The sequence below is a fragment of the Scyliorhinus torazame genome, chromosome 3 (assembly GCF_047496885.1).
Source record: "Scyliorhinus torazame isolate Kashiwa2021f chromosome 3, sScyTor2.1, whole genome shotgun sequence".
NCBI lineage: Eukaryota > Metazoa > Chordata > Chondrichthyes > Carcharhiniformes > Scyliorhinidae > Scyliorhinus > Scyliorhinus torazame.
This window is the reverse complement of record NC_092709.1, coordinates 205,592,414-205,618,946: the sequence shown is the minus strand read 5'-3', so window position 1 is coordinate 205,618,946 and position 26,533 is coordinate 205,592,414.

Here is a 26,533-nt window from a genome sequence, read left to right as displayed (position 1 = left end):
AATTAATTTTCCGAGAAAAGTTATCATCCCGAGGAAGCAGAGGACCGCCTTTTGTCCTCTGGTAATTGTCCTCTGGCATTGATTACCAGCACCTTGTCGGCGTCAGGTTGCACACCTTGCTGTGAAATGTGGTCACCTAAAAACTTGATAGCGGACCGCCAAGCGAGCATTTGGCCCTGTTGAGCTGGAGGCCATTTCCATGAATCCTCTGGAAAACCTGTTTGAGGCGAGCGATGTGATCCTCGGGCGTGATGGACCAGATGATCACGTCGTCAGGGGCTGTTTAGCGCAGGGCTAAATCGCTGGCTTTGAAAGCAGACCAAGGCAGGCCAGCAGCACGGTTCAATTCCCATAACAGCCTCCCCGAACAGGCACCAGAATGTGGTGACTAGGGGCTTTTCACAGTAACTTCATTTGAAGCCTACTTGTGACAATAAGCAATTTTCATTTCATTTTCATTTCATTTTCACGTAGACTCGCACCCCCTCGATGCCCTCCATCATTTGCTCCATTATGCGATGAAATACTTCGGAAGCTGATACGATACCAAAAGGCATGCGGTTGTAGCAAGACCTGCCGAACGGAGAGTTAAAAGTGCACAGATTCCGACTGGACTCATCCAGCTGAATTTCCCAGAAGCCACGGGAGGCGTCCAGCTTGGTAAAGGATTTGGCATGAGCCATCTCACAGATCAATTCTTCACGCTTCGTGATCGGGTAGTGCTCTCGCATGATGTTGCGATTCAGGTCTTTGGGATCAATGCAAATGCGGAGTTCGCCAGAGGGTTTCTTGACGCAGACCATGGAGCTGACCCAGTCTGTGGGTTTCGTGACCTTTGAGATGATGCCTTGGTCTTGGAGCTCTCATAGCTGTGATTTCAGACGATCCTTGAGAGGAGCCGGCACCCGGCGTGCTGCATGGATGACTGGGGTGGCATTCAGCTTGAGCAATATCTTGTAGCGATATGGGAGCGTGCCCATCCCATCAAACACACTGTGGTATTGTGTGAGAATGTCGTCTATCTCAGCCTGGAAATTCGCATTGGGCGAGGCCGTCGCCGGTATCGAGGACATGGCATGAACTCGCTGTACCAGATTTAGGAGTTTGCATGCGCGAGCAGGGATGCCTTATCAGGCCGGACGATCTCGAATCTCAACGTCACCTTGATTTCCTTGTGAGAGACACCTATCTGACATGACCCACTGGCAGCTATGGCATTACTATTGTAGTCAAGGAGCTGGCAGGCTGGTGGAAGAATGCGAGGTTGGTGTCGGATGCTGTCGAGGTCCGACTGTGATATGAGGTTCACAGACGCGCCAGTGTCCAATTTAAATCAGATGCAAGACTGGTTGACCATGATGACGGCACACCACTCGTCACCAAGGAGAGCCAATGGATGTTATCTACCTTGACTTCCAAAAGGCCTTTGATAAGGTGCCTCACGGGAGACTGCTGAGTAAAATAAGGGCCCATGGTATTCGAGGCAAGGTACTAACATGGATTGACGATTGGCTGTCAGGCAGAAGGCAGAGAGTTGGGATAAAAGGTTCTTTTTCAGAATGGCAACCGGTGACGAGTGGTGTCCCGCAGGGTTCAGTGTTGGGGCCACAGCTGTTCTCTTTGTATATTAACGATCTAGATGACGGGACTGGGGGCATTCTGGCTAAGTTTGCCGATGATTCAACGATAGGTGGAGGGGCAGGTAGTATTGAGGAGGTGGGGGGGGCTGCAGAAAGATTTAGACAGATTTAGACAGAGTGGTCCAAGAAATGGCTGATGAAATTCAACGTGGGCAAGTGCGAGGTCTTGCACTTTGAAAAAAAGAATAGAGGCATGGACTATTTTCTAAACGGTGACAAAATTCAGAATGCTGAAGTGCAAAGGGACTTGGGAGTCCTAGTCCAGGATTCTCTAAAGGTAAACTTGCAGGTTGAGTCCGTAATTAAGAAAGCAAATGCAATGTTGTCATTTATCTCAAGAGGCTTGGAATATACAAGCAAGGATGTACTTCTGAAGCTTTATAAAGCATTAGTTAGGCCCCATTTAGAATACTGTGAGCAATTTTGGGCCCAACACCTCAGGAAGGACATACTGGCACTGGAGCGGGTCCAGCGGAGATTCACACGGATGATCCCAGGAATGGTAGGCCTAACATACGATGAACATCTGAGGATCCTGGGATTATATTCATTGGAGTTTAGGAGGTTGAGGGGAGATCTAATAGAAACTTACAAGATAATGAATGGCTTAGATAGGGTGGACGTAGGGAAGTTGTTTCCATTAGGAGGGGAGACAGCCTTAGAATAAAAGGGAGTCACTTTAGAACAGAGATGAGGAGAAATTTCTTCAGCCAGAGAGTGGTGGGTCTGTGGAATTCATTGCCACAGAGGGTGGTGGAGGCCGGGACGTTGAGTGTCTTTAAGACAGAAGTTGATAAATTCTTGATTTCTCGAGGAATTAAGGGCTATGGAGAGAGAGCGGGTAAATGAAGTTGAAATCAGCCATGATTGAATGGTGGAGTGGACTCGATGGGCCAAATGGCCTTACTTCTGCTCCTATGTCTTATGGTCATATGATTTTATGGTCAGGATCCACACTGAGGATCGAACGGCGGTTGGCAGGCACGGTAGAGACCAACTCGCGTGTGGTGATGATGCCCACCCGATATGGAGACTCGAGGCAGTCAGCATCGGGGTCCGTTGGGCTGTCTGGATCAGAATCCTGCATGCCTTGTTGTACGCAGCGGACATGTCTGCGCTGCAGCTGGGATCGCTGGCTGTTGTTCGGTGGAGTGGACCTGCAGAAGGCCGCGTAGTGGCCAGGCTTTCCACACTGTAGACATCGCCTGCCTTTGGCTGGACAGTGGCACTTTAAATGGGCGGAGCCACAATTCGGACACATCATGACGCTGACATCAGCACGTTCTGTGAGCCGTTGCGCATGCGTAGTGTGGTCGGCCGACGTTCGTGCATGCGCCTCAGGGTCTTCGGCCTCATCGTCCACCCGGTCATGGCGTGCATGCGTGGGGACCCGAGAAAAGCGCGTGAAACGGCCACTCTCTTTGATTCTCAGGCCTTGGGTGGGGGTGGCAGACCCATGAACATTCAGGTATCTCAGGGATAAGGAGTTTTTATTTTTTCTCCACATCCATTTGGTTTACTCCCAGATTGACTTCTTGGTGTGGGTAAGTCTCTTCTCCCTGGGGTGAGCAGGGTTCGGCGATTGTTATTTCGGATAATGGTGTGCATTTTGTGGACCTGATGTTGGAGCCGGGCCACTCTCAGCGACCCCTGTGGAGATTAGACACAGCGTTGCTCCATAATAGAGATTTTATGAGCGTGTGTCCTCTGCCATTGGGGGGTAAATTGAGTTCAACAGGAGTGAGACGATCTTGCGTTCCACGCTCTGGGAAGCCTTGAAGTTGGTTATAAGGGGGAGATAATCTCTTACAAGTGCATAGGGATAAATATGGAAAGATGAGGAAGCAGAGGCTGGTGGACTCCATTCTCGAGGTGGACCGCCAGTACTCGATAGCCCCGACACCGGAGTTATTGGTGAACAGAAAGAAATTGCGAATGGATTTTGAATTGTTGTCAACGGCTAAGACGGCGAGCCAGCTGTGATGCTTGAGGGGGACCTTTTATGAGTATGGTGTTAGTTAGTAGTCCCTGCCTGATGGCTCCGCCCAGTAGGCAGAGTATAAATATGTGTGTCCTCCATGCTGCAGCCATTTCGCCAGCTGCTGTGGGAGGCCACTCATCTTAGAGCAATAAAGCCTCAGTTGTACCCAACTCAAGTCTTTGTGAAATTGATCGTGCATCACCCCGATATAATAAGGCCCGAATGGCCACCCGGGCTGTCATTCAGTGGTGCATTGGACTGTTCAAATTTGGTTTTCATGCCTCGACCGCTCTTGTGGTGCACTGCAGTACACCCCCCAGAGGGTCACCCGCTTTGTGGTGGTCTGTTGTGCCCTTCACAACCTCGCACAGCAGTGGAGCAAAGTGCTGGAGGTGGGGGAGGAGGACCATGCGGCCACCTCTGAGGAGGAGCCGGACCAGGAGGGGCTGGAGGACGAGCCTGGGGAGGACCTGTGGGAAGCAGCTGGAGAATGGAGGACAGGTGACAACGAGGTTCTAGCATTCCCCATGGACCAGGGAGGCCCTCAACCTCATCCGCTTCACATCGGACGTGGCTTCAACCATCTTTCCCCCCTCCCCTTCCCACCCAATGTCCCCTACCCCCCGTGTGCCCCCCCCCCCCCCCCACCGCTCCCCAGTGGCCAACTGGCCTGCCTCACACTAACCCCTACCCCCCCCCCCCCACCCCCGACAATTCCACCAGCGAGCCACCCATTACCTGCTCTCCCTCCCCCCACCCTGTTCCACCCTCCCAGGGTCTGTGATTCATCACTCCAGGGTGATGGGCCTTTGTCAGCACTGTCAGCGGCTCGATATACAAGGCAGGAGCGTGATGAAAACCCACGGTGAGTTGAGCTCTGGTGCCCCTCAGCCTAGCCATAGTCCGACTCCTGACTATCTGCTGAGTGTTCGCTCACACCCATCAACTGCATGTAAAATGTCTTGGGGGGAGAGGAGATGCGGGATGCCAGGGTTAAAAGCAGGGAGCCCGGGGGCTGGGGTCGGAGGAGGAAGATGGCAATTAGAGGAGATGGTAGCAGACCAGCTGCAGTGCAGAATAACAGGACAGGGGTTTGACATGTCTTTGGTGTAGAGCGTGTTTAAGTTGTACAATCGTGACCCCAACTGTCCATAGCTACTGATGGTGCCTCCCCTCCTCCTCCAACCCCCCCCCTCGCAGTGCCCTCTAAGATCTGCTTAGCTCTCTGAAACGTCTTGGTGTGTCCCCAGGATGCACATCAGAGGTGGGGGCAGCCTGCTGGCTACGGTGTCCTGTGGCATTTGATGCCCCTGGCGGGTGTGCTCTAGAGGGCCTGGGGTAGAGGGCCCCTTCCAGCTTGATAATGGCACATGCCTCACCGTGCCACCCTGTTCCGCACGCTGACCCTGTGACATGCCATTGTCGGGGAGGGTGACTCAGTAGAGCTGGTGATCATTGTCATCACCTTATGGGGAGGCTCCTGGCCGGGCTCTGTCTTCCCTTCTCCTGATCAGTGCACGTTAGGCCCTGGGGGTCACCTCGGGACATAGGTCAGCTGGATTGAGCTCTAGATACCCCTGCTTCACCTAGCTCTGCCAGCTCCGGCAGCCCCCCAATTTCTTGGTAAGAGTTATTGTGGACATGCCGAATGTCCTTAATTTCCTGAGAAAGTAAAGGCGTTGTTGCATTTTCTTAATCGTAGCGTCGACATGTGTGGACCAGGACAAATAGTTGGTAATATTCACAACTTGGAACTTGAAACTGTCAACCATCTTCACCTCAATATCATTGATATAAACAGGGGAGTGTACTACACCTCGATTCCTGAAGTCGATGACCAGCTCCTTTGTTTTGCTAACATTGAGGGAGAGATTGCTGTCATTGCATCACGTTACTAAGTTCCCTATCTCTCTCCTGTACTCTGACTCATCATTATTTAAAATTTGACCCACTAAGGACGTATCATCAGCAAACTTACAGATGGAGTTGGTGCCAAATTTTGCTACACAATCACACAAGAGCATAGTAGAGGGCTGAGTAAGCAGCCTTGCAGGGCCCCAATGTGAAGGACTATCATGGAGGAGATGTTGTTACCTATCCTTACTGCTTGTGGTCTGGGGGTCAGGAAATTGAGAATCCAGTTGTAAAGGGAAGAGCCAAGTCCTAGGGGCGGGATTCTCCACTCCCGCGCCGAAGTGGCCGCGCCGTCGTGAACGCCGTCGAGGTTCACGACGGTGCGTAACGGTCCCGATCCCGACCGATTCAGGCCCTGACAATGGGCTAGGATCGGGGCCGCGTCATCTACACGCACCAGGCCTTGTCGCCCGCGTAAAGGCGGCGCCGCATAGTTGACACGGACGTCGCCGCATAACTGGCTCATCCGCGCATTCGCGGGTTGGCCGGCGCCAACCCGCGCATGCGTGGTTGCCGTCCTCTCTAAGTCCGCCCTGCAAGAAGATGGCGGACGGATCTTGCGGGTCCGCGGAAGGAAGGAGGTCCTCCTTCAGAGAGGACGGCCCGACGATTGGTGGGCACCGATCGCGGGCCATGCCACATTTAAGGTATCCCCCGGTGCAGGATCCCCCTCCCCCGCCCCCGCAGGCCGCCCCCCCCCCCCCCCCCAGCGTTCACGCACCGTTCACGACTGCAGCGACCAGGTGTGGACGGCGCTGGGGGGAACCCGCCGTTTTGGCCAGGCCGCTCAGCCCATCCGGGCCTGAGAATAGCGGGGGTGCCAGAGAATCGCCATTTTGGGTGTCTCCGGCGATTCTCCTGCCTGTGGCCCGCAGAACTCGACGGGGCCGTTCCCACCACTTGGGAGAATCGCGGCAGGGCGTCGGACCGGCGTCCCGGGAAATTTTGGCGGCCCAGGCGATTCTCCCAACCGGCGCGGGAGTGGAGAATCTCGCCCTAGGTTTTGGAGTTTGGATATGGGGCGAGATTCTACGACCCCCCGCCGGGTCGGAGAATCGCCGGGGGCCGGCGTGGATCCCGCCCCCGCCGGTTGCCGAATTCTCCGGCACCGGATATTCGGCGGGGGCGGGAATCGCGCCGCGCCGGTTGGCGGGCCCCCCCCCGCGCGATTCTCCGGCCCGGATGGGCCGAAGTCCCGCCGCTAAAATGCCTGTCCCGCCGGCATAGATTAAACCACCTACCTTACCGGCGGGACAAGGCGGCGCGGGTGGGCTCCGGGGTCCTGGGAGGGGGGCGCGGGGTGATCTGGCCCCGGGGGGTGCCCCCACAGTGGCCTGGCCCGCGATCGGGGCCCACCGATCCACGGGTGGGCCTGCGCCGTGGGGGCACTCTTTCCCTTCCGCCTCCGCCACGGTCTCCACCATGGCGGAGGCAGAAGAGACTCCCTCCAATGCGCATGCGTGGGAATGCTGTCAGCGGCCGCTAACACTCCCGCGCATGCGCCGCCCGGAGATGTCATTTCCGCGCCAGCTGGCGGGGCACCAAAGGCCTTTTCCGCCAGCTGGCGGGGCGGAAATTCATCCGGCACTGACCTAGCCCCTTAAGGTTGGGCTCGGCCCCCAAAGATGTGGAGCATTCCGCACCTTTGGGGCGGCGCGATGCCCAACTGATTTGCGCCTTTTTGGGCGCCAGTCGGCAGACATCGCGCCGTTTCCGGAGAATTTCGCCCCTTATCTTGGTTGAAATAATAGTATTAAAAGCAGAACTATGTCAATAAACAGGAACCTGCCATGGGTGTCCCTGTGTCGAGATGTTCCAAAGGTGAGTGTAAGACCAGTGAAATAGCATCTACTGTAGACCAGTTAAAGCGGTAAGCGAATTGCAGTGAATCAAGGCATTCTGGGAAGCTGGAGTTGATGCGTTTCATGACTAACCTCTCGAAACACTTCATAATAACAGATTCCAGGATCACTGGGCAATAGTCACTGAGGAACACTGCCTAGTGTTTCTTTGCCACCAGTATGATCAAGGTTTTCTTAAAGCAGGTGGGAACCTGAGAACGGAGTAAAAAGAGATTTATGATGTCTGCAAACACACCCGCCAACTGGTCCATGCTTTCCATGGATTCACTTTCGAGAAGGCCTATCTGCGTCTCAGTCTGTGACTGTAGGATTAGGTATAGATGTATCCAAGGCTTTGGTGCAGGTGACATTAGTTTGTTAGCTTCCTGCTCAAATAGGAACTTCAATAGGAAATGGATCTCCCCGTTGAACGAAGGTTTCTGATCTGGAAACACTCGTATTACCTTCTTTGGAATGCAGTCCTCAACACGCTTACTAATGAAGTCCGTGATGGCAGTAGCATACTCATTTAGGTTGGCCGCTGAGTTCTTGAATATGGGCCAATCTACTGACTCCAAACAGTCAGATAGGAGCTCCTCCATTACCTCAGACCAGCATTGCACGACTTTCGGAACTGTATCCTCCCGCTTCAGTTTCTGCTTGTGTGGTGAACCACTGTATTGGGGATGTAAGGTAGGACCTGCACTACAGGTTCGCCGGTAACCCTTGTCGGCTGGCTCCGCCCACCAAGCACTGTATAAATATGCATGACCTCCATTGCCCTGCCATTTCACCAGCTGCAGCAGAAGGCCATGCATCTGACTGCAATAAAGCCACAGTTGTACCCAATCTGCGTCTTTGTGCAATTGATCGTGCATCAATTTATTGCAGTCAGATTTTTCCACAGAATGGATATCAGAATCAAACCCGATCGCCTGCAGCTGGATCCGCACTCGCCTGACGCCAGAAAAGACTTTACTCACTGGCTAGCATGTTTTGAGGCCTACATCAACGCTGCGGACCCCGTGGCAACGGAGGCTCAGAAGATAAACGTCCTGTACTCCAGACTGAGCTCCAGCGTGTTCCCGTTGATCCAAGACGCCACGACTTATGCGAAAGCAATGGAACTCCTTAAAGAACACTATGCTCAGAAGGCGAACACGCTCTTTGCCAGGCATGTACTCGCCACCCGCTTGCAACTGCCTGGTGAGTCCATTGAAGACTTCTGGCGAGCCCTAATTCCACTCGTCTGGGACTGTGATTGTCAGGCCGTTACGGCCGCTGAACATGCGAACCTCCTCATGAGCGATGCTTTTGAGACGGGGATTGCGTCAGACCGCATCTGAGAACGATTACTGGAAGGGACCACGCCTGAACTGGCGGAGACGAAAACCTTGGCGCTCTCCATGACGGTCGCATCCCGTAATGTACAATCTTACCCCTCCCGCCACGCTGCCCACACTTCTACCCCTTCCTACCCCCCCTGGACCCCGCCGACGACCTCCTCAGCTGGGGCCCTGCCTTCCCAATATGCCTGCGCCACACGCCGATCCGCGCACCCTGGGGGCCCCCGCTGCTACCTCTGTGATCAGCAGAAGCACCCCCACCAACACTGCCCGGCCCGCACTGCCGTTTGTAAATCCTGCAGTAAGAAGGGCCACTTCGCGGCTGTGTGCCAGGCCCGCGCAGTCGCTAGGATCGCGCCCGCTATCGCCCCCTCCCCCTTGCCAAACGCACAATGGGAGCCGCCATCTTCTCCTCCCGGGGCCATGTGCGACCAATGGGTGCCGCCATCTTGTCCCCCTTCGGCCACGTGCGCCCCTTGAGCACCGTCATCTTGTCCCGACCCTGCAATGTGCGCACCATGGGCGCCGCCATCTTGTCGCGACCCCGCAATGTGCGCACCGTGGGCGCCGTCATCTTGTGTCCCCCCACAGGGTCTCCGGACATCCCGAGATCGGAACCGCACACGCTCGCCACCCGAAGCATCCGATGGCTACCCGCAGCTCGCTTCAATGACGCTGGACCAATCTCGCCCGCACAACCTGGCCACCGCGTCGATGATGGTGAAAATCAACGGCCACGCAACCTCGTGCCTGCTGGACTCTGGGAGCACCGAAAGCTTCGTACACCCAGATACGGTAAGGCGCTGCTCCCTCGCGGTTCATCCTGCCAATCAAAGGATCTCCCTAGCCTCCGGATCCCACTTCGTCCGGATCCGAGGCTTCTGTACCCTCACTGTCCATGGCGTAGAATTTAGTAACTTCCGCCTCTATGTCCTTCCTAATCTCTGCGCTGCACTCCTGTTGGGCCTGAACTTCCAGTGCAATCTCCAGAGCCTCACCCTCAAATTCAGCGGGCCCTTACTCCCCCCTTACCATTTGCAGCCTCGCGACCCTCAAGGTCGATCCCCCTTCCCTTTTTGCCAATCTAACTGCGGATTGCAAGCCCGTTGCCACTAGGAGCAGACGGTACAGCACCCAGGACAAGACCTTCATCAGGTCCGAAGTCCAGCGGCTGCTTAAGGAGGGTATTATCGAGGCCAGCAACAGCCCCTGGAGAGCCCACGTGGTAGTGGTTAAAACTGGGGAGAAACACAGGATGGCTGTGGACTACAGCCAGACCATCAATCAGTACACGCAGCTCGAAGTGTACCCCCTCCCACGCATATCTGAGATGGTCAATCAGATTACGCAGTACCGGGTCTTCTCAACGATTGACCTGAAATCCGCCTACCACCAGCTCCCCATCCGGAAGTCGGACCGTCCATACACGGCCTTCGAGGCGGACGGTCGCCTCTACCACTTCCTTAGGGTCCCTTTCGGCGTCACAAATGGGGTCTTGGTCTTCCAAAGGGAGATGGACCGAATGGTCGACCAGTACGGTTTGCGGGCCACCTTTCCGTACTTCGATAATGTCACCATCTGCGACCATGACCAGCAGGACCACGATGCCAACCTCGATAAATTCCTCCGCACTGCCACTCTTCTCAACCTGACCTATAACAAAGAGAAGTGTGTGTTCAGCACGACCCGGTTAGCCATTCTCGGCTATGTAGTCCAAAACAGACTTCTCAGGCCCGACCCCGACCGCATGCGCCCCCTCATGGAGCTTCCCCTCCCCCACTGCCCCAAGGCATCTCAAACGCTGCCTGGGGTTCTTTTCCTACTACTCCCAGTGGGTCCCAAACTATGCGGACAAGGCCCGCCCACTCATTCAGTCCACCCAATGCCCTCTCGCGGCCGAGGCACAACACGCTTTCGCCCGCATCAGAGCAGACATCGCCAAGGCCGGGATGCGCGCAGTGGACCAGTCACAGCCTTTTCAAGTAGAAAGCAATGCTTCAGACGTCGCCCTTGCCACCACTCAAAATCAGGCAGGCAGACCAGTGGCATTCTTTTCCCGCACCCTTCATGCCTCTGAAATTCGACACTCGTCCATCGAAAAGGAGGCCCAAGCTATCGTTGAAGCTGTGCGGCATTGGAGGCATTACCTGGCTGGCAAGAGATTCATTCTCCTCACTGACCAACGGTCGGTAGCCTTCATGTTCAATAACACACAGCGGGGCAAGATCAAAAATGATAAATCTTGCGGAGGAGAATCGAGCTCTCCACCTATAATTACGAGATTCTGTAACGCCCCGGCGAGCTCAATGAGCCCCCAGGCGCCCTTTCCCGAGGTACATGTGCCAGCGTACCAGTAGACCGACTCCGGACCCTACATGACAGCCTTTATCACCCGGGGGTCACACGGTTGTGCCATCTTGTCAAGGCTCGCAATCTGCCCTACTCCGTCGATGACGCACGGACAGTTACCAGGGACTGCCAGGTCTGTGCGGAGTGCAAGCCGCACTTCTACCAGCCGGACCGTGCGCGCCTGGTGAAAGCCTCCTGCCCCTTTGAACGCCTCAGCGTGGATTTCAAAGGGCCCCTCCCCTCCACCGCCCGTAACACGTACATTCTCAGTGTGGTTGATGAGTACTCCAGATTCCCCTTTGCCATCCCATGTCCCGATATGATGTCTGCCACCGTCATCAAGGCCCTCAACACCATCTTCGCTCTGTTCAGTTTCCCCGCTTACATCCACAGTGACAGGGGATCCTCATTCATGAGTGATGAGCTGCGTCAGTTCCAGCTCAGCAGGGGTATGGCCTCCAGCAAGCCGACCAGCTACAACCCCCGGGGAAACGGGCAAGTAGAACGGGAGAATGGGACGGTTTGGAGGGTCCTGGAGCTGGCCCGACGGTCCAGGAACCTCCCAGCCTCTCGCTGGCAGGAGGTCCTCCCTGACGCTCTACGCTCCATCCGGTCACTATTGTGCACAGCCACTAATAACACAACGCATGAACGTGTTTTTATCTTCCCCAGGAAGTCCACATCCGGGGTGTCGCTCCCGACTTGGCTCGCAGCTCCAGGACCAGTCCTTCTCCGTAGGCACGTCCGACTCCACAAGGCGGACCCCTTGGTGGACAGGGTTCACCTGCTCCACGCCAACCCTCAATATACCTACGTTGAGTTCCCCGACGGCCTCCAAGATAATGTCTCACTCAGGGACCTGGCACCATCACACACCCCAACACACTCCCCAACCCATGCGCCGCCCCCCTCCCACCGTGCCGCCAACACTGACCCCACCAGACACCCCCCCCCTTTCCCGCACAAGAGGACAAGGACTTTGGCATGCTCCCGGAGTTCCCCGATGACTGGCCAGCATCAGCACCGCCACCACCGCCATCGGTGCCACCTCCATCACCGCCAGCACCGACTTCGCCGCCAACATTACGCCGCTCCCAACGAAGCACCAAAGCACCGGATCGGCTGAATCTTTGACGGACTCCGGACCGTCAACATGGGCTTTTTCTTTTTTTTCTTCTTAACACTGTACATAATTGCACTATTTGTATATAGTTTCACATCACCCCCACCGGACTCATTTTTAACAGGGGGTGAATGTGGCGAACCACTGTATTAGGGGATGTAAGGTAGGACCTGCACTACAGGTTCGCCGATAGTCCCTGCCGGCTGGCTCCGCTCACGGAGAACTGTATAAATATGCATGACCTCCAGTGCCCTGCCATTTCACCAGCTGCAGCAAGAGGCCACGCATCTGAGTGCAATAAAGCCACAGTTGTACCCAATCTGCGTCTTTGTGCAATTGATTGCGCATCAGCTTGTATGCCGGGAGAAGGAGCACCGTCCTGAGGTCAAGGGATTGAGCGGGAAGCACCCGTGATATTTGTATACTGTGGTCAAGGATGTTAGGGTCCCTGGTGAAACAGGAGATATGTTGATCGAATTTTGGAAATACATATGTTTCCGAGGCTGAGGGAGTGGAAACTTCCAGCATAGGGTATCAAATTCCATAGTCCATTCCCTTTACTTAAATAGTTATGTTAAGGGTGGGATCCTCTCCCAACGACCACAGGGAACTCAAGTGTCACCCTGGGAGATGATTCATCCTGATCTTGCCAGAGAAGCTGGAGTTACGCGGGATTCTGCTGCAAGATTGAAAATTTAATGTCAAAGTTCCATGAAAATTATTGCAAGTTTTCGGCCTTCATAATATTGAGGAGTTTTACGCCTATCAATTGTCCAAGCAGAACAGGAGCCATAGAGCTGGCACAGGCTTGGACAATTGTGCAAAACAGACAAAAGCGAGGATACAGAACTGGCTAGGTCATAGAAGGCAGAGAGTAGCAATGGAAGGGTGCTTTTCTGATTGGAGGGCTGTGACTATTGCTGTTCCGTAGGGTTCAGTGCTGGGACCTTTGCTGTTCGTAGTATATATAAATGATTTGGAGGAAAATGTAACTGGTCTGATTAGTAAGCTTGCAGACGACACAAAGGTTGGTGGAATTTCGGATAGCGATGAGGACTGTCAGAGGATACAGTAGGATTTAGATCGTTTGGAGACTTGGGTGGCGAGATGGTAGATGGAGCTAAATCCGGACAAATGTGAGGTAATGCATTTGGAAGGTCTAATATAGGTAGGGAATATACAGTGAATAGTAGAACCCTCAAGAGTATTGACAGTCAGAGAGATCTTGGTGTACAGGTCCACAGGTCACTGAAAGGGGCAGCACAGATGGAGAAGGTAGTCAAGAAGGCATATGGAATGCTTGCCTTCATTGGTCGGGGCATTGAATATAAAAATTGGGACTTCCGGGTGCGGCTATGCAGAGCTAGGTCGCATATTCGGCAGCTCCTGCTTGGAACGGACTTTTGGGCTCTTTTACAGGGCCCCCACGGCATTTGTTTGACATTTCCCGGTGTGGAAAGAAGGCTGCAATATTCCCCCGACAGTGTCCCCCAGGAAGGGTATGTCTCTTGGTTGCCAGACACACGCAGAAACAGTAAAAGATTTGGCTGCAACTGCAGGATAAACAGGGCCTCTTCCAGCATGCAGGCGGGGGAAGGGCAAGCTTAAAGCTGCAAGCTGACCTGAGGGCCTGTATCAAAAGTGAATTCTAGCAGCAGAGGGAACAACTGTGAAAAGACCTCATCAAGGCCACTGAAGGGACTTCCGGTTGCGGTGATGCCTAGCTAGCCGCACGCTTCGGCGGCTCCAGCTCCGACGGACCTTCGGGCTCTTTTAAGAGCCCCAACGGGGAATTTTTCGATGACGCAACCTGGTGTGGGGCGTGTGAGAAGGGAGTTCCCCCCCCAAACGAAGGAGGAAAAAACCGGCGGCGGCGGCTGCAGCGCGAGGAATCGTCGACCAAAGGGTCAGAAAGAGAGAAGTACAAGATGGCGGCGGAGAAAGCGCAGGCGACATGGGGGCCTGAGCATGAAATTGTGAGACGGTGCGTGGAGCTGCTGAAGAGGGAGGTGCTGACCCCGTTGCTACAGGCAATTGAGGGGCTCAAGGAGACATTAAAGACCCAGGAGACAGAGCTCCGCGTGGTGGAGCAGAAGGTGACAGATATTGAGGACGAGATCCTGGGCCTGGCGGTTAAGACACAGACGCACGAGGCACTTCATAAAAAGTGTACTGAAAGGATCGAAGCCCTAGAAAATGGAGCGCGAAGGAAGAACCTTCGGATACTGGGTCTCCCTGAGGGTGTGGAAGGAGTGGACTGTGGAGCGTACGCAAGTACGATGCTGAGCTCACTGATGGGTGCTGAGGCCCCTACTGGCCCCTTGGAGGTGGAGTGGGCAAATCGGATTCCGGCGAGAAGACCAAAAGCGGGAGAACCACCCACGGCGATAATCGTGCGATTTTACCGCCTTAAGGATAGAGAAGAGGTCCTGAGATGGGCTAAAAAGGTGCGGAGTAGCAGATGGGAGAATGCAGTGGTACGGGTATACCAGGATTGGAGTGCGGAGGTGGCGAGAAGGAGGGCGAGCTTCAACCGAGCCAAAGAGGTGTTGCATAAAAGGAAGGTGAAGTTCGGGATGCTGCAGCCGGCAAGACTATGGGTCACGTATCAGGAGAGACACCATTATTTCGAGACGGCGGAGGAAGCATGGACCTTCATCAAAGAAGAGAAATTGGATCGGAACTGAGGGACTTATGCTGCAGGAAATGTTATTGTTAATGTTATGGTGGAAGTTAATTGAGAAGTAAACAGGGAAGGGGGGAGACATTGGGGAAATGTGGGCGCCGGTGAGGGGGGAAAGACGGGACATAGTTGGAGAATGGGGAAGGGGAGGGGGAGGGGAAAGGGAGCTGCGCCATAAGAGGCGGGTCAGGTAAAGGGATGTTCCCGCACCAGAAAGAATAAGGCGGGAAGACAGGCGCAAGGCGGATGGGAGTTCCCCACATGGGGGGGGTCGAGGAGTGAGCAGGAGTAGCCGGGGTCAGTTGAAGTCAGCTGACTTACGGAAGTAATATGGGGGGAGCAATCATGCTAGAAAGAGATCTAGCGGGGAGGGGGGGAGGGAGGGGGGGGCGGGTGGGGGACAACTGGGTTGCTGCTGCGGAAATCCAAAAGGAAATGGCTAAAGAGTGGGTGGGCGGGGATGGTGTGCGACGCTGGGGGAGCGAGCGGGAGCGCGGAGGCGGGATATGGGACTGGCCTAGAGAAGGTAATGGCTAGTCGACACGGGAGGGGGGCAGGTAGCCCCCTAGTGAGGCTGATCACGTGGAACGTGAGAGGCCTGAACGGACCGATAAAAAGGGCCAGAGTGCTCGCGCATTTGAAAGGACTAAGGGCAGACGTGGTTATGCTCCAAGAGACGCACCTAAAGGTGGCGGACCAAGTTAGGCTAAGGAAAGGATGGGTGGGACAGGTGTTCCACTCAGGACTGGACGCAAAGAATAGAGGGGTGGCCATTTTGGTGGGGAAACAGGTCTCATTTGAAGCAAAGAACATCGTAGCAGATAGCGGAGGTAGATATGTAATGGTGAGTGGCAGGCTGGAGGGAATGGAGGTCGTGTTGGTTAACGTGTATGCCCCAAACTGGGACGATGCGGGATTTATGAGACGGATGCTGGGGCGTATACCGGACCTGGAGGTAGGAAACTTGATTTTAGGAGGGGACTTTAATACGGTGCTGGACCCGGGGCTAGATAGATCCAGCTCAAGGACCGGAAGAAGGCCGGCAGCGGCCAAGGTACTTAAGGGGTTTATGGACCAAATGGGGGGAGTGGATCCATGGCGATTTCTTAGACCTAGGGCTAGGGAGTTTTCCTTCTTCTCCCATGTCCATAAAGTGTACTCCCGGATAGATTTTTTTGTTTTGGGAAGGTCGTTGATCTCTAGGGTGGAAGAAGCTGAGTACTCAGCCATAGCGGTTTCGGATCATGCCCCACATTGGGTGGACCTGGAATTAGGAGAGGAAAGGGAGCAGAGAACACTCTGGCGATTAGATGTGGGACTGATGGCGGATGAGGGAGTGTGTGCAAGAGTGCGGGGGTGTATTGAGAGATATCTGGAGGTCAATGACGACGGCGAGGTCCCTGTGGGAGTGGTATGGGAAGCACTAAAAGCGGTGGTCAGAGGAGAGCTGATCTCCATTGGGGCCCACAAAAGGAAAACAGAGGCCAAGGAAAGGGAAAGATTACTGGGGGAGATTTTAAGGGTGGATAGGGAATTTGCAGAGACCCCGGAGGAGGAATTGTACAGGGAGAGGAGACGACTCCAGACGGAATTTGACCTTCTGACCACCAGAAAGGCGGAGGTACTGTGGAGGAAGGCACAGGGGAGGAGGTATGAATATGGGGAAAAGGCGAGTCGCCTGTTGGCTCATCAATTGCGAAAGAGGGCAGCAGCGAGGGAGATAGGAGGAATTAGAGACGAAAGGGGAGACACGGTGCGAAGGGCAGGAAAGATAAATGAGGTGTTCAAGACCTTCTATGAGGAACTGTATAGGTCTCAACCCCCAGAGGGAGAGGAGGGGATGCGGCAGTTCCTGGACCAATTGAGGTTCCCGAAAGTGGAGGAGCGGGGGGTGGTAGGCCTGGGGGCACCGATTGGGGTGGACGAGGTTATTAAGGGACTGGGAAGCATGCAAGCAGGGAAGGCCCCAGGACCAGACGGGTTCCCGGTGGAGTATTACAGTAAATATGTGGACTTGTTGGCCCCGTTGATGGTGAGGACGTTCAATGAGGCCAGGAAAGGGGGGACTCTACCCCCGACGATGTCGGAGGCGACGATATCGTTAATTTTGAAGAGGGATAAAGATCCGTTGCAGTGCGGGTCCTATAGACCCATTTCATTGTTGAACGTGGACGCCAAATTGTTGGCAAAGGTACTGGCATCGAGGATAGAGGACTGTGTCCCGGGGGTGGTGCACGAAGATCAGACAGGGTTCGTAAAAGGGAGACAACTGAATGTTAACGTGCGACGACTATTAGGGGTGATAATGATGCCCCCAGTGGAGGGGGAGGCAGAGATAGTGGCGGCAATGGACGCAGAGAAGGCATTTGATAGGGTGGAGTGGGAGTATTTATGGGAAGTGTTAAAGAGGTTTGGGTTTGGGAACGGGTTTATTAGCTGGGTTAGACTTCTTTATGGGGCTCCAACGGCAAGCGTAGTTACAGGTCGACATAGATCGGAGTATTTCCGACAATATAGGGGAACAAGACAGGGATGCCCGCTGTCTCCATTGTTGTTCGCGTTGGCAATTGAACCTCTGGCCATGGCGTTGAGAGACTCCAGGAAATGGAGAGGGGTGATTAGAGGGGGAGAAGAACACCGAGTCTCGTTATATGCGGATGACCTATTGTTATACGTGTCGGACCCAGTGGGGGGAATGATAGAGGTTATGCGAATTTTGAGGGGGTTCGGGGATTTCTCGGGGTATAGGCTAAACATGGGGAAGAGTGAATTATTTGTGATACATCCAGGGGACCAGAGTAGAGAGATAGAAGGCTTGCCTCTAAGGAAAGTGGAAAGAAACTTCCGATACCTGGGGATTCAGATCGCTAGGAGTTGGGGAACCTTGCACAGACTTAATCTGACACGGTTGGTAGAACAAATGGAGGAGGACTTCAAGAGGTGGGACATGCAGCCTCTATCGCTGGCGGGCAGGGTGCAAGCAATTAAGATGATGGTCCTCCCGAGGCTCTTATTTGTATTTCAATGTCTCCCTATACTAATCACTAAGACCTTTTTTAATAAAATAGACAGGAGCATCACGAGCTTCGTGTGGGCAGGGAAAGTTCCGAGAGTAAGGAGGGCGTTCCTTCAGCGTAGTAGGGACAGAGGAGGATTGGCACTACCGAACTTGGGCGATTACTATTGGGCCGCCAATGTGGCAATGATACGTAAATGGATGATGGAGGGTGAGGGAGCGGCGTGGGAAAGACTGGAGAGAAAGTCCTGTAAAGGGACGAGTTTAGAGGCGCTGGTGACGGCGCCGCTACCGATCTCACCTAAAAAGTTTACCACAAACCCGGTGGTGGCGGCAACATTGAATATCTGGGGACAGTGGAGGCGACAGAGAGGGGTGCGGGGAGCCCTGGTGGGGTCCCCAATCAGGAACAACCATAGGTTCGCCCCAGGAAGAATGGATGGAGGATTTCAGAGCTGGTTCCAGTTGGGAATTAGGAGGGTGGGAGATTTATTTATAGATGGGACTTTTGCGAGCTTGGGAGCATTGGAGGAAAAGTATAAGTTGCCCCGGGGAAATTTCTTGAGATATATGCAGGTGAGGGCGTTTACTAGACAACAGGTGAGGGAATTTCCGTTGCTCCCGACACAGGGGATACAGGACAGGGTGCTTTCAGGGGTGTGGGTCGGAGAGGGCAAGGTGTCAGAGATTTACCGAGAGATGAGGGAAGAGGGGGAGGAGTCGGTGGGCGAACTAAAAGGAAAGTGGGAAGAAGAACTAGGGGAGGAGATAGAGGAGGGTATGTGGGCTGATGCCCTAAGCAGGGTAAATTCCTCTTCCTCATGCGCCAGGCTTAGCCTGATTCAATTTAAGGTGCTACATAGAGCACACATAACGGGAGCAAGATTGAGCAGGTTCTTTGGAGTGGAGGACAAATGTGGGAGGTGTGGTGGGAGCCCGGCAAACCACGCACATATGTTTTGGGCATGTCCGGCACTGGAAGGGTATTGGAAGGGAGTGACGGGAGTGATTTCGCGGGTGGTGAAGGCCCGGGTCAAACCAGGCTGGGGGTTAGCTCTATTTGGAGTTGCGGAAGAGCCGGGAGTGCAGGAGGCGAAAGAGGCCGACGTTGTGGCCTTTGCGTCCCTAGTAGCCCGGCGCAGGATCCTACTCATGTGGAAGGAGGCGAAACCCCCCGGACTGGAGGCCTGGGTAAATGATATGGCGGGGTTCATTAAACTGGAGCAGATAAAGTTTGCCCTGAGAGGATCGGCTCAAGGGTTCACCAGGCGGTGGCAGCCATTTCTCGACTACCTAGGGGAACGTTAGAGGGAAGACAGATGACCAGCAGCAGCAACCCAGGGGGGGGGGGTTAGTTTAGGTCAAAGATAAAGGGGTTTTGTTACTTGTGTATTGTTTAAAATTTCTGTATTGTTATTGTTGCGTTTGCTTTGTAAGAGGGGAAAAATTGTTGTTTGGGAAAAAAATTTCAATAAAACATTTATTAAAAAAAAAATATATAAAAATTGGCAAATCATGTTGCAGCTGTATAGAACCTTATTTAGGCCACACTTGGAGTATAGTGTTCAATTCTGGTTGCCACACTACCAGAAGGATGTGGAGGCGTTGGAGAGGGTGCAGAAGAGATTTACCAGGATTGCCTGGGATGGAGGGCATTAGCTATGAGGAGAGGTTGAATAAACTTGTTTTGTTCTCACTGGAACGACGGAGGTTGAGGGGCGACCTGATAAAGGTCTACAAAATTATGAGGGGCATAGACAGAGTGGATAGTCAAAAACTTTTTCCCAGGGTAGAGGGGTCAATTACTAGGGGGCACAGGTTTAAGGTGCGAGGGGCAACATTTAGAGGAGATGTACAAGGTAATTCTTTTACACAGAGGGTAATGGGTGCCTGGAACTCGCTGCCGGAGGAGGTGGTGGAAGCAGGGGCGATAGTGACATTTAAGGGGCATCTTGACAAATACATGAATAGGATGTGAATAGAGGGATACCGACTCCGGAAGTGTAGAAAATTTTAGTTTAGACGGGCAGCATGGTCGGAGGGCCGAAGGGCCTGTTCCTGTGCTGTACTTTTCTTTGTTCTTTGGTCTTTGTTCGTTGAGCCAGCAATTCATTGCTCCCAAATTCTTTTTCATTGAAGCCAATGAATATTTTGCACTGTTTACGAAGATTATTTCCACCCCCATTGTGTTGTATATAATGCATTGTGTGCAGCTGTCCTTATAACCTTTTCAATCTTATGTTTAAGTGCAACTGGTTAAAGGAATTAATCAATGTAGCATTATCTATTTTTCCTGACTGTTCCACTCGTGCATTCTCTAATCTCTAGTTTTGTTTGTAGGTTGCTTATCTTGCACTCATGCTCCCAAGGTCTATACTCACAGCCTAAACTTAAATAGCCTACTTATATCTTCAATATACATGCTGTCCATCATTTTAAATACCTTAATCATGTCACGTTTATAATCTCAATTCTGTGAATCTCTTCAAAACATTAAGCATTGAGTTCATTCAGTCTGTCTCTATAAACTTTCCCAGTGTATCAACATCCTTTTGAATATCTGAAATTACATCTGACGTTCTAAATGTATTAATCTGTACCATCGCAAATTAATATCCATCTATATACTTGTGTATATGAACTGGACTGAGACTGCCCAACATATTTCATGGAGAGACAGAGAAAGAATTGCAAATACAATTGGACAATGTTCTAACTCACTCCACTATTAAGCATTGGGTTTGTGACAATGTTTAAATAATGCAGTAATATCATTACTTAAGTTTTCAGTGGAACTTGTTTGTATTGCCTCACCTGAAGCAAATAGTTAAATTTATTTTATTTTTATATTCTGCTGATTTTGGCTGAATAGTAACTGTGACATTTAATCAAACTGCCTTTGACGGGTATTATTGCTTGTTGCCGAGTAAGGTAGCTGAATTATTATTTGAAGCTTTATTCACACTAATGCTAACATTTCCTGTGTTACTGGCTCTACCTTCAGGAGATTTAACTAAACCACCCAGTCAGTATTTCCAATTACTTCAGTGACACTTAAATAGAAAGAAGAAAAAACTTGCATTTATATTCACATCTTCAGTACATCCCAGAGGTCTTCACAGGCAATGAGACATTTTTTTGAAGTCAAGTTAGAAAACACACAGCCCATTGGCAAATAAGAAACTCCCAAACGTGACAAATGAGATCTGTTTCAATGATGCAGTTTGAGGGTTAAATATTCATCAGGGCACCAGGGCGGAGCTTCACTGCCCCTCTTTAAAAGGTGCCCTCTGATTTATTCCCAGCATACAGGAACATGGTTGAAAACCTCAAATGATAACGCTTCCAATAGTGCAGCACTCCCTCAGTGCAACAGTGGATTATCAGCCTAAATGTTATATCCACGAGTCTGGAGCAGGACCTGCACCCACTACCTCTGTCCCAAAGTTAATGGTGGTGCCATTGAGCCAAGGCTGGGGTGCATAATTTAGTTTCAGTTTTTACTGTTATCATTTCAAAGTGAAGGATGTTTTTGACAATCTGGAGATTACCATAAACAAATTCATTGAAAAGAAAAAAATGCAATATTGTATCAACTATTGAATTAAGTTTGTCTTAAAATATGTATTATGAGATGATCTATTTCTCACATTTGGGAATAATTTGATTTTTCCTCACAGCTCAACATCTTGGTTTGCTTAATGGCAGTGGCAATTTTTATAAAGTACACATCGAGTACCGTAAAAAGTTCCTGTAGAGGGAGTATGAGATAAACAACTGAATCTAGACACAGTGCATAATTGTAATGAGTTACACAGACAATATGGTACATCAGCATATTCACCATGCCTGTGGCTAGATTGGAAAATGTACTTGGAGGAAGCAGTTAATCAGGTAAATTGCAGGGACCAAGGAAATCTGATAGCTATAATGTTTCTAGTCTGCCTCCTGGCTAAATGACACAAGTAATTTAATAACCAGCAGCTACCTTTGGGAAATGTGTCTCTTACTCAAGGTTGCTTGATCTATGAATGCAAAATCCTTACAAAGCAACAGTGCATAATTGGTCTGTAATCAGGATTAAACTTTGTATAGAGAACTGAAAACAACGTACATTCATTCAGATAGAATTGTGCTTTATTGGGGGCAAATGATTTAGAAAGATCCAATTAAAGCAGTTTTATGGTGTTGAGTCCAAAAGTTATGGAAGTTACAGCATTTCAATAAACCACTATTAATTTCACAACACTCTTGAGAACTGGGGCGTCATTCTCCGACCCCCCGCCAGGTCGGAGAATGGCCGTTGGCCGCCGTGAATCCCGCCCCCGCCCCCGCCGAAGTCTCCGAAGGGAGAAAAGTCGGCGGGGCGTTAATGGCGCCGCTGCCGCGGAGAATGTCACGGGTCTGCACAAGGCAGCCAATTTTCGGCCTGCCGATATTCTCCCTTCCGGATGGGCCGAAGTCCCGTCGACGTGATGACCGTTCACGTCGACGTCAATCAAACCTCCTTTTCATCGGCGTGACCCGGTGCTCCAGGCTCACGCCGACCAGCGAGGAGGTGAGTGACGGCCTGGGGGGTTGGCTCTGGGCAGGAAATGGCGTGGCCGCAGACTGATTGCGTGAGGAGAGGTGTGTCTCGGCTTGTGTGTGTGTGCGGCGGGGGGGGGGGGGGGGGGGTGGTTAGAGTAGGCTGGGCTCCGGGGGAGTGCCGGGAGGGGGTCCGTGCCGGGGTGGAGGTTGGGGGTTGGGGAGGGGGTCCGTGCCGGGGTGGAGGTTGGGGGGGGGTCTGTGCTGGGGTGGAGGTTGGGGGGGGGGGGTCCGTGCCGGGGTGGAGGTTGGGAGGGGGGGTCCGTGCTGGGGTGGAGGTTGGGGGTTAGGGGGGGTCCGTGCTGGGGTGGAGGTTGGGGAGGGGGTCCGTGTCGGGGTGGAGGTTGGGGGTTGGGGGGGGGGTCCGTGCTGGGGTGGAGGTTGGGGGTTGGGGAGGGGGTCCGTGCCGGGGTGGAGGTTGGGGGGGTGGTCCGTGCTGGGGTGGAGGTTGGGGAGGGGGTCCGTGCCGGGGTGGAGGTTGGGGGGGGGTCCGTGCTGGGGTGGAGGTTGGGGAGGGGGTCCGTGCCGGGGTGGAGGTTGGGGGTTGGGGGGGGGTCCGTGCCGGGGTGGAGGTTGGGGGTTGGGGGTCCGTGCTGGGGTGGAGGTTGGGGGTTGGGGGTCCGTGCTGGGGTGGAGGTTGGGGGTTGGGGGGGGTTCCGTGCCGGGGTGGAGGTTGGGGGTTGGGGAGGGGGTCCGTGCTGGGGTGGAGGTTGGGGGTTGAGGGGGGTCCGTGCTGGGGTGGAGGTTGGGGAGGGGTCCGTTCCGGGGTGGAGGTTGGGGGTTGGGGGGGGCGGGTCCGTGCCGGGGTGGAGGTTGGGGGGGGGGGTCCGTGCTGGGGTGGAGGTTGGGGAGGGGGTCCGTGCCGGGGTGGAGGTTGGGGGGGGTACGTGCTGGGGTGGAGGTTGGGGAGGGGGTCCGTGCCGGGGTGGAGGTTGGGGGTTGGGGGGGTCCGTGCCGGGGTGGAGGTTGGGGGTTGGGGGTCCGTGCTGGGGTGGAGGTTGGGGGTTGGGGGTCCGTGCTGGGGTGGAGGTTGGGGGTTGGGGGGGGGGTCCGTGCCGGGTTGGAGGTTGGGGGTTGGGGAGGGGGTCCGTGCTGGGGTGGAGGTTGGGGGTTGGGGGGGTCCGTGCTGGGGTGGAGGTTGGGGAGGGGGTCCGTGCCGGGGTGGAGGTTGGGGGGGGGGGTCCGTGCCGGGGTGGAGGTTGGTGGCTGGGGGGGAGTCCGTGCTGGGGTGGAGGTTGGGGAGGGGGTCCGTGCCGGGGTGGAGGTTGGGGGGGTCCGTGCTGGGGTGGAGGTTGGGGAGGGGGTCCGTGCCGGGGTGGAGGTTGGGGGGGGGGGTCCGTACTGGGGTGGAGGTTGGGGAGGGGGTCCGTGCCGGGGTGGAGGTTGGTGGTTGGGGGGGGTCCGTGCTGGGGTGGAGGTTGGGGGTTGGGGAGGGGGTCCGTGCCGGGGTGGAGGTTGGGGGGGGTCCGTGCTGGGGTGGAGGTTGGGGAGGGGGTCCGTGCCGGGGTGGAGGTTGGGGGGGGGGGTCCGTGCTGGGGTGGAGGTTGGGGAGGGGGTCCGTGCCGGGGTGGAGGTTGGGGGTTGGGGGGGGGGGTCCGTGCTAGGGTGGAGGTTGGGGGTTGGGGGTCCGTGCTGGGGTGGAGGTTGGGAGTTGGGGAGGGGGTCCGTGCCGGGGTGGGTGATGGGAGGGCAAATGAGTTGGTCCACCTGGCCAGGTGCCAGCCTCCAACAGTTGGACCCATGCGGTCCATGCCACCTGGCTGTGGGGAGGAGGGGATATGGGCAATGATGACATGTCGTCGTTCCCCTCCCCCCCACCAGGCCGTCATGTTTTCAGACGATCCAGCGATGTTGGCCGCCGTGGTGGCAGCCGCTCATGTCTATGTTGCCCTGGATGAGGAGGAGGAGGAGGAGGAGCGTGCCAGAGAGGCGGCGCAGGCTGCCGCAGAGGGGCAGGCGGCAGCCGCCCAGGCTGGAGGGAAACCTGACCGACAGGACGAGGAGGGGGAGGAGGACGTCGCGGCCCCACGGCAACGGAGGCACCCGAGGGCGCCCCGTGTGTACCGGCCCCGGCAGTCATACCAGGACCTCACGGACCGGGAATGCAGGAGGAGACTCCGGATGAGCCGGGAAACCGTGGCACACATCTGCCACCTGATGGCACACCGGTCACCGCGTGGCACTGGCGGGGGACACCCTCTCCCCGTGTCCGTCAAGGTTACGGTGGCCCTGAACTTTTATGCAACGGGGTCATTCCAGGCACCGAGTGGGGACCTGTCCGGCATATCGCAGACATCGGTGCATCGGTGAATCCGGGCAGTGACAGATGCCCTTTATGCCATGGCGCACCGCTACATCCGCTTCCCCGTGGACCGGGCCAGCCAAGATGCCCGGGCCGTGGGCTTCTCTGCCGTTGCCGGGTTCCCCATGGTCCAGGGCGCGATCGATGGGATGCACGTCGCCGTGCAGCCACCTGCAGAGAACAGGGCCGTGTTCACTAATAGGAAGGGGACCTATTCAATGAACGTACAGGTGGTCTGCGACCACCGCATGATGATCCTGCACGTCTGCGCCCGTCACCCAGGCAGTGTACACGACTCATTCGTGTTGTCGCGGTCATCCATCCCCGGCATGTACGAGGGACGCCATCCCCGGCTGAGGGGCTGGTTGCTGGGCGACAGGGGCTACCCATTGCGATCGTGGCTGATGACGCCTATACGGAGGCCATGCAATGAGGCGGAGAACCGCTACAATGATGCCCATGTAGCGACAAGGGGAGTGATCGAGAGGTGCTTTGGCGTGCTGAAGATGCGTTTCAGGTGCCTGGACCTCTCTGGGGGCGCCCTCCAGTATCGGTCAGATAGGGTCGGCCGCATCATTGTGGTGTGCTGCGTCCTGCACAACATAGCCCAGCAGAGGGGCGATGTGCCGCAGGCAGAGGAAGGCGGAGTGGCGGAGCAGCAGGACGAGGCCCAGTCCTCCCAGATGAGGGGGATGGGGGGCAATGGTCAGGGCAGACGGGGTAGACACAGGCGGGTGGCTGTCCACCGTTACCGGCTGGCCCAGCGGGCACGGGACAGACTGATAGATGCCCGCTTCATTGACTAGATGGGCGTGGGAATCGGGTAGTATGGCCACAGACCGCACACCATGACAACAGCCGACCACCCACACCCCCCACCCATCCACCCACCCAGCACCCTAACCCCCCTCCCCAACCCCACACACCCCACCCGCATGCACACCACCCCCCCACCCCCAATTGCCGATCCACTGGCGGCACAACGGGCCGGGCTCACCCAGTTGCGGGTGGACGCGTGTCTATCGCAGGCCATGGAGGATGATGACAACCCGCCTCCGATGAGCTCCTGGCTCTACATCGTTGGACTATGTCTGACCCATGGCCACAGTACCACCATCCACCCGGACCATCCCTGCATGCGGCTGTGACACTGCAGCGCACGGTCCCGTCCTCTGCCCGGGGGATGTTGATGGCGGCCCAGGGGGAAGGGGGCAGACTCACCTGGGGCTGAGGTAAGACCACCCGTCACACACACACTTGCGCTCAACGTACATGACACGCCCGCACACTTTGGACAGAGCACAAAGGCAGCTTTGGTAGGTGTAACATTGACTTTAATAACCAAAGGAGTTCATGCACGTGCCCTCGCCCCTAAAACTCATCTGTGCCCTGCACCCGTGCCAACTTACTCAGTGTCTAATTGTTTGGCCTTACGGGCCCTTTGACTACATCTACGTGGTTCCCCAGACGGTACAGCAGAACTGGAGGTGGACTCCTGTGATTCCTGCCCTCTGACACTGGATCCCTTTGGCGGCCGTTTCCTGGGGCGTCCTGGCCTAGATGGGCCAGGCTGCGGCCCGGGCGACTGGGATGGCGAGCTGCCAGCCTGTCCTGCCCGTTGCCCACCCGATGCACCTGGGACGGAAGGGGGGGAGTCCGAGGTGTCGCGGTGTACCGGGACCTCCCCTACAGAGGGAGCTGAGACGGACCACACCACCTCCTCCTCCCTCGGGGTGCCCGATGGCCCCCAG